Source organism: Gymnodraco acuticeps, unplaced genomic scaffold, assembly GCF_902827175.1.
Source record: "Gymnodraco acuticeps unplaced genomic scaffold, fGymAcu1.1, whole genome shotgun sequence".
Lineage (NCBI taxonomy): Eukaryota > Metazoa > Chordata > Actinopteri > Perciformes > Bathydraconidae > Gymnodraco > Gymnodraco acuticeps.
This window is the reverse complement of record NW_022991207.1, coordinates 64,723-73,437: the sequence shown is the minus strand read 5'-3', so window position 1 is coordinate 73,437 and position 8,715 is coordinate 64,723. Positions and strand designations below refer to the sequence as shown.

General features: G+C 43.6%; 1 protein-coding gene across 2 annotated transcripts in view; it reads left to right on the top strand.

The window, feature by feature from the left end:
• Positions 1–8,715, top strand: part of abl2 (c-abl oncogene 2, non-receptor tyrosine kinase) — a 67,596-nt gene that overhangs the window by 1,550 nt on the left and 57,331 nt on the right. The gene's annotated exons all lie outside the window — the stretch shown is intronic.

The following is an 8,715-nucleotide window of genomic DNA, read 5'->3' as shown; positions in this document are numbered from 1 at the left end:
GCAGACCATTTACATGCATGAATAATAACCGGACATAATGACCAGTTCTCTGTTGAGCAATGAAAGGATGGAAGTGATCGGATTAGATTTCTGTGAGTTTCACAATAACAAAGCGCGGCTGGTCTTGTTGTGAGAGTTAAACAGAGATACGCTTTAGTGACCCTGCACACACACACACACACACACACACACATCTCTGACTCTGTCTACGTGTGTGTTTTAGTATCTATCAGTGTGTGTGTGTGTGTGTTTTCATATCTATGTGTGTGTGTGTGTGTGTGTTTTTTAGTAGTGTGTGTTTGCATATCTTTCAGTGTGTGTGTTTTAGTATCTATCAGTGTGTGTGTGTGTGTGTGTGTGTGTGTGTGTGTGTTTTAGTAGTATGTGTTTGCATATCTATCTACTTTTGTGTTTTAACATCTATCAGTGTGTGTGTTTTAGTATCTATCAGTGTGTGTGTGTGTGTGTGTGTGTGTGTGTGTTTTAGTAGTATGTGTTTGCATATCTATCTACTTTTGTGTTTTAACATCTTTCAGTGTGTGTGTTTTAGTATCTATCAGTGTGTGTGTGTTTTAGTATCTATCAGTGTGTGTGTGTGTTTTCATATCTATCAGTGTGTGTTTTAACATCTATCTATCTCTGTGTGTGTGTGTGTGTTAACATCTATCAGTGTGTGTGTGTGTGTTAACATCTATCAGTGTGTGTGTGTTAACATCTATCAGTGTGTGTGTTAACATCTATCAGTGTGTGTGTGTGTTAACATCTATCAGTGTGTGTGTGTTAACATCTATCAGTGTGTGTGTGTGTGTGTTTAACATCTATCAGTGTGTGTGTGTTTAACATCTATCAGTGTGTGTGTGTGTTAACATCTATCAGTGTGTGTGTGTTTTAACATCTATCAGTGTGTGTGTGTTTTAACATCTATCAGTGTGTGTGTTAACATCTATCAGTGTGTGTGTGTTAACATCTATCAGTGTGTGTGTGTTTTAACATCTATCAGTGTGTGTGTGTTAACATCTATCAGTGTGTGTGTGTTAACATCTATCAGTGTGTGTGTGTGTTAACATCTATCAGTGTGTGTGTGTTTTAACATCTATCAGTGTGTGTGTGTGTGTGTGTTTAACATCTATCAGTGTGTGTGTGTTTTAACATCTATCAGTGTGTGTGTTTAACATCTATCAGTGTGTGTGTGTTTTAACATCTATCAGTGTGTGTGTGTTTTAACATCTATCAGTGTGTGTTTTAACATCTATCAGTGTGTGTTTTAACATCTATCAGTGTGTGTGTGTTAACATCTATCAGTGTGTGTTTTAACATCTATCAGTGTGTGTGTTAACATCTATCAGTGTGTGTGTGTTAACATCTATCAGTGTGTGTGTGTTAACATCTATCAGTGTGTGTGTGTGTGTTTAACATCTATCAGTGTGTGTGTGTGTGTTTTAACATCTATCAGTGTGTGTGTGTTAACATCTATCAGTGTGTGTGTGTGTTAACATCTATCAGTGTGTGTGTGTTAACATCTATCAGTGTGTGTTTTAACATCTATCAGTGTGTGTGTGTGTGTTAACATCTATCAGTGTGTGTGTGTGTGTGTGTGTGTGTTTACATCTATCAGTGTGTGTGTTAACATCTATCAGTGTGTGTGTGTGTGTGTGTGTTTTAACATCTATCAGTGTGTGTGTTAACATCTATCAGTGTGTGTGTGTGTGTGTTTTAACATCTATCAGTGTGTGTTTTAACATCTATCAGTGTGTGTGTGTGTGTGTGTTAACATCTATCAGTGTGTGTTTTAACATCTATCAGTGTGTGTGTGTGTGTGTTTTAACATCTATCAGTGTGTGTTTTAACATCTATCAGTGTGTGTGTGTGTGTGTGTGTTAACATCTATCAGTGTGTGTGTTAACATCTATCAGTGTGTGTGTGTGTGTGTGTGTTAACATCTATCAGTGTGTGTGTTAACATCTATCAGTGTGTGTGTGTGTGTGTGTGTGTGTGTGTGTGTTTTAACATCTATCAGTGTGTGTTTTAACATCTATCAGTGTGTGTGTGTGTGTGTGTGTTAACATCTATCAGTGTGTGTGTGTGTGTTAACATCTATCAGTGTGTGTGTGTGTTCATCGGTGGAATAGCTACAGTCTTCAAACATATCGTAGTGTTTGTATTAATCCGTCTGCTCATCCCTCACAGTGTGAATGATAACCTTCTCATGGTGTAATTGGAAGGTGCCACTCGGTGAGGAATGCATCTCTGTTGAAACCATGCCTAAAGTATGTGTCGCTGCATGTCTCAGTGTGTGTCAGATGCTCACACACACACTTGCACTAGAGTTTCTCTCTCTCTCTTAGTAGCCTAAAAAACCACGAGTCATTTTATAATCGGTGTAAATTGGCTGTTAATTCGCCTCTGATTTCACGTCTCTCTTCTTATCGAACGCTTCCTGTAGCTTCCTGCTTTCCACTCTCCTTCTCTCTCTGTCTTTCTCCGAGACATGTTGCGTCTTGTCTTCTGTTCCGATGTGCAGCAACTCCCCACAGATCAGACATTTAGCATCACTGTCTCCTATAGGCTGGGAATCACCAGGCTGCCCATGATACCATACTATCACGATACTTAAGACACGATACGATGGTATTGCGATTCTACGATATGCGAAGTATTGCGACACGATATATTGCAAATCACATGCAGAATGTATCCACGTTGACAATAAAACACGATAGAAAGGCTTTAGACAATCAAAGCAGGATATTATTGACATTGAATGAATGAAAACTTGATTACAGACTCAGGTCCTGATAAAAGACAAGGCATTACATTTAATAAATTACATTCACAGCATAAAAATAATTCATAGTTTAAGAATAAATTAAATCGGTGTCCTACAAAGAGACAGCTATACCAATGTCTCCACAGCTGCGATTGGTAGCGTGTACTAAGCCTTATGTTCGATAAGGCCAAGAGGATTTCATTATCAGTCATTAAGCCGGCAAATACATTTATACACGAGACTTCTTAAAACAGCTTGTAGAGTATTGACTCCTGCAGCCACAAACATTTCACTGCACTAGACCATCGAGGTCTCTTCAGCAATATTCTCATGGCATCATTATGAGCTACTTGAAGTTTCCGTAAACTTGCTTTTCTGTTTGACCACAGATGTGCCGTTTAGAGCGGTGTGCAAAATGCTCTGAACAGAGACATCTTCACTCCGTCTGTCCATGCACTAAACCTACGTAGGAGAATGTTTGCTTGTGCACATCATGCGGCATTGCCTATAAATATCTTCATTTGTAATTTGTTCTGTAATAAAGTAAGAGTTACATTAAAAACATTGACCCTCCTCTGTGCGGACTCAAAGTAGAGCTGCACAATTTATTGACAGATTGATGCATTGATGACGTGTTTTTGTCTGTTAGGAAGTTAGTATCTCCACATTTCCAATTTTCACTTTCTGATGTCTTCTCCACATCACCATGCTTCCCCTGTGCGTCACCATGCGTCCCCGTGTGTCACCGTGCGTCCCCGGTGTGTCACCGTGCGTCCCCGGTGTGTCACCGTGCGTCCCCGGTGTGTCACCGTGCGTCCCCGGTGTGTCACCGTGCGTCCCCGGTGTGTCACCGTGCGTCCCCGGTGTGTCACCGTGCGTCCCCGGTGTGTCACCGTGCGTCCCCGGTGTGTCACCGTGCGTCCCCGGTGTGTCACCGGCCCCGGTGTCACCGTGCGTCCCCGGTGTGGTGTGTCACCGTGCGTCCCCGGTGTGTGTCACCGTGCGTCCCCGGTGCGTCACCGTGCGTCCCCGGTGCGTCACCGTGTGTCACCATGCGTCCCCGGTGCGTCACCATGCGTCCCCGGTGCGTCACCATGCGTCCCCGGTGCGTCACCATGCGTCCCCGGTGCGTCACCATGCGTCCCCGGTGCGTCCCCGGTGTGTCACCGTGCGTCACCGGTGCGTCACCGTGCGTCCCCGGTGCGTCACCGTGCGTCACCGTGCGTCCCCGTGTGTCACCGTGCGTCCCTGGTGTGTCACCGTGCGCCCCCGGTGCGTCCCCGGTGCGTCCCCGTGTGTCACCATGCGTCCCCGGTGTGTCACCATGCGTCCCCGGTGCATCACCGGTGCGTCACCATGCGTCCCCGGTGCGTCACCATGCGTCCCCCGGTGCGTCACCGGTGCGTCACCATGCGTCCCCGGTGCGTCACCATGCGTCCCCGGTGAGTCCCCGGTGTGTCACCATGCGTCACCGGTGCGTCCCCGGTGCGTCCCCGGTGCGTCACCATGCGTCCCCGGTGCGTCACCATGCGTCCCCGGTGCGTCCCCGGTGTGTCCCCGGTGTGTCCCCGGTGCGTCACCATGCGTCCACGGTGTGTCCCCGGTGTGTCACCATGCGTCCCCGGTGTGTCCCCGGTGCGTCACCATGCGTCCCCGGTGTGTCAGGAAATAAAACCCTCTCTCTTTTCCTCCGTACCCACATCTCTAAAAACGGGGGAACATCGGAGCTGATATGTCATTTTTACTCCATGGCTTTACCGCCACGGGCCAATCAGAAACGTTGCTGTCAGAAACAATGAGACGTGTTCTGGAAGTAATATGTGGGCCGTTTCTCAATCTTGAGGATACTGGCTTCCAAGCCAATATTTCAAGGATGCTACGTCATCGAGTGCCGCCGAAGGACTGTTCCAATCTCCAGCATACTTGGAATTCCACCGAGGCCGCGTCCTTGGTTTGGGGGAAATTTCGAGGCTGCACATGGGTAGACTTCGCGGTCTTAAAATCCCCACAATGCTTTGCGCACGGACCAATTTCCCCAAAAAGACGCACACTTGCTAGCCTGTTCCACTCTTCGTTTTCCGAATGCCAGGAAGTATTCTTGCCTCGCTTCTGAAGGAAGTGACTCGGAAGACATGTGCTACCAAGCAAGCATCCTCGCGATTGAGAAACGGCCAGGGTCTGTGTTTTACATTAGCATGCTAACACTCAGAGCTAACCTGTACTGGAGTGTGTGTGAAGAAGCAGGAAGTAAAAAGTACTCACCTTGTGGTAAACAGTAGCTCATAGATATGGCCCTATAAGACATTGTTCAAATATAGCATAATAGGTGAGCTTTAAAGAAAAGCAATGAGACTTTTTGCCGTTGGTTTTTAAATTATAGCAGAAAATAATCTCTGAAAAACACATTTATGATACTTTAACGTTTGGAAATTGGTGAAATGCTAACTCATTTCCGGGTTTTAGGACTAGGGCTGCTCGATTATGGCAAAAATCACAATCACGATTATTTTGGTCAATAATTGATATCACGATTATTAAATACGATTATTCATTGACTTTGAAAACATCCATTAATTGAACTTTAAAGTAAATACAAATAATAATTTGAACAGCATCTTTTTAACTGTTGATCACCCTGAACGCATAATTCAACTGAAAGTCCGATACTGGAATAACCGATACATTTATATTTAAATAAATTATATCAAAAATAATAAATACCAATAAACAAGATCAACAAATATTTTGGAGCGCACTTCAACAAGTGTTGTCACAACCTAGCAAAGCGAAATAATCGTTTTTTTCGATCATGTTGTTTTCGTAATTGACGATTGCGATTCAAATACGATTAATTGCACAGCCCGAGCTAGGGCTATATCCAAACCACAGATCCTCTTAAAACGTCAACAACAACAACAACAATAACAACAACATGACGTCGGAGCTCCGTGAAATCAAAGCGGTTTGATACTCACATTTCTGGACGAGTTATACCGTTTTTGAGGAACAGAAATATTGTTTTCTGGCATCACTTTAAAACAATTCTGGGAAAATCGGCAACAAAACCCGGAGACGGATCGCAAATAGCTTCTCCTTATTTCTCACTTCTCCATTTCCTGTATTTCTTAAGTGAAACCCACATCTTGCTCGTGCTAAATCTGGATCCTTGGTGTATAACCGTATTAAGAACGCACTTCTGACGGTTTCTTTTCATGAAATCAACAAAGCGGATCTATTTTTTACTCCCAACGGATCACAGGAATTGGGTCATTTGAGCGGATCAGAGTATTCCTTGGCAGCGGTTGTGATAGTGAGCGTAGCTCCGGCTCTACCTAAAGGTCAGAGGAGGGAGACGTAAGCTGATTTGCATCATGGGTGAAATTTAGATTAGAGACAAATCCACTTTTCTGTGGACTCTAAAGCCCAGATAAATCTCTCTGACGCTTCAGACATGGCTGCTTTCTAATAGGCTTTAAAAGATAATATAGAGATCTGCTGATAACACTCAGAGCTGGGAAGTAGTGGAGAACAAATACTTTGTTACTGTACTTCAGTACATCTTTCTGGTGTCAGTACTTTACTCCACTACTTATTTTTCTGACGTCTTTTAACTTTGACTTCTTACATTTTGAACTCAAATACCTGTACTTTCTACTTCTTACATCCATCCATCTTCTCCCGCTTATCCGTGGTCGGGTCGCGGGGGTAGCAGTTCCAGCAGAGAGCCCCAAACTTTATTTTCCCTGGCGACATCAACCAGCTCTGACTGGGGGATCCCAAGGCGCTCCCAGGCCAGCGAAGAGATATAACCCCTCCACCTGGCCCTAGGTCTACCCCTTGGTCTCTTCCCAGCTGGACGTGCCTGGAACACCTCCCTAGGGAGGCGCCCAGGTAGCATCCTAACTAGGTGCCCGAACCACCTCAACTGGCTCCTTTCGACGCGAAGGAGGAGCGGCTCAACTCCGAGTCCCTCCCTGATGACCGAACTTCTCACCTTATCCCTAAGGGAGACGCCAGCCACCCTGCGGAGAAAACCCATCTCGGCCGCTTGTATCCGCGATCTCGTTCTTTCGGTCATGACCCATCCTTCATGACCATAGGTGAGGGTAGAAACGAAAATGGCCCGGTAGACAGAGAGCTTTGCCTTCTGGCTCAGCTCCCTTTTCGTCACAACGGTGCGGTAAAGCGACTGCAGTACCGCTCCCGCTGCTCCGATTCTCCGGCCCATCTCACGCTCCATTGTTCCCTCACTCGAGAACAAGACCCCGAGATACTTGAACTCCTTCACTTGGGGTAAGGACTCATTCCCTACTTGAAGTGGACAGTCCATCGGTTTCCTGCTGAGAACCATGGCCTCAGATTTGGAGGTGCTGATCCTCATCGCAGCCGCTTCACACTCGGTTGCGAACCGATCCAGTGAGTGCTGAAGGTCTCAGACCGATGAAGCCATTAGAACCACATCATCTGCAAAAAGCAGTGGTGCAATCCTTAGTCCACCGAACTGCAGACCCCCTCCCCCATGACTACGCCTCGAAATCCGATCCATGTATATTACAAACAGGATTGGTGACAAAGTGCAGCCCTTTCTTACATGTTGAACTCAAATACCTGTACTTTCTACTTCTTACATGTTGAACACAAATACCTGTACTTTCTACTTCTTACATGTTGAACTCAAATACCTGTACTTTCTACTTCTTACATGTTGAACACAAATACCTGTACTTTCTACTTCTTACATGTTGAACTCAAATACCTGTACTTTCTACTTCTTACATGTTGAACTCAAATACCTGTACTTTCTACTTCTTACATGTTGAACACAAATACCTGTACTTTCTACTTCTTACATGTTGAACTCAAATACCTGTACTTTCTACTTCTTACATGTTGAACACAAATACCTGTACTTTCTACTTCTTACATGTTGAACTCAAATACCTGTACTTTCTACTTCTTACATATTGAACTCAAATACCTGTACTTTCTACTTCTTACATGTTGAACACAAATACCTGTACTTTCTACTTCTCACATGTTGAACTCAAATACCTGTACTTTCTACTTCTTACATGTTGAACACAAATACCTGTACTTTCTACTTCTTACATGTTGAACCCAAATACCTGAACTTTCTACTTCTTACATGTTGAACACAAATACCTGTACTTTCTACTTCTTACATGTTGAACACAAATACCTGAACTTTCTACTTCTTACATGTTGAACACAAATACCTGTACTTTCTACTTCTTACATGTTGAACCCAAATACCTGTACTTTCTACTTCTTACATGTTGAACACAAATACCTGTACTTTCTACTTCTCACATGTTGAACACAAATACCTGTACTTTCTACTTCTTACATGTTGAACCCAAATACCTGTACTTTCTACTTCTACATGTTGAACACAAATACCTGTACTTTCTACTTCTCACATGTTGAACACAAATACCTGTACTTTCTACTTCTCTCATGTTGAACTCAAATACCTGTACTTTCTACTTCTTACATGTTGAACTCAAATACCTGTACTTTCTACTTCTCTCATGTTGAACTCAAATACCTGTACTTTCTACTTCTTACATGTTGAACTCAAATACCTGTACTTTCTACTTCTCACATGTTGAACCCAAATACCTGTACTTTCTACTTCTCTCATGTTGAACTCAAATACCTGTACTTTCTACTTCTCTCATGTTGAACTCAAATACCTGTACTTTCTACTTCTTACATGTTGAACTCCAATACCTGTACTTTCTACTTCTCACATGTTGAACTCAAATACCTGTACTTTCTACTTCTCTCATGTTGAACTCAAATACCTGTACTTTCTACTTCTTACATGTTGAACTCAAATACCTGTACTTTCTACTTCTCACATGTTGAACCCAAATACCTGTACTTTCTACTTCTCACATGTTGAACTCAAATACCTGTACTTT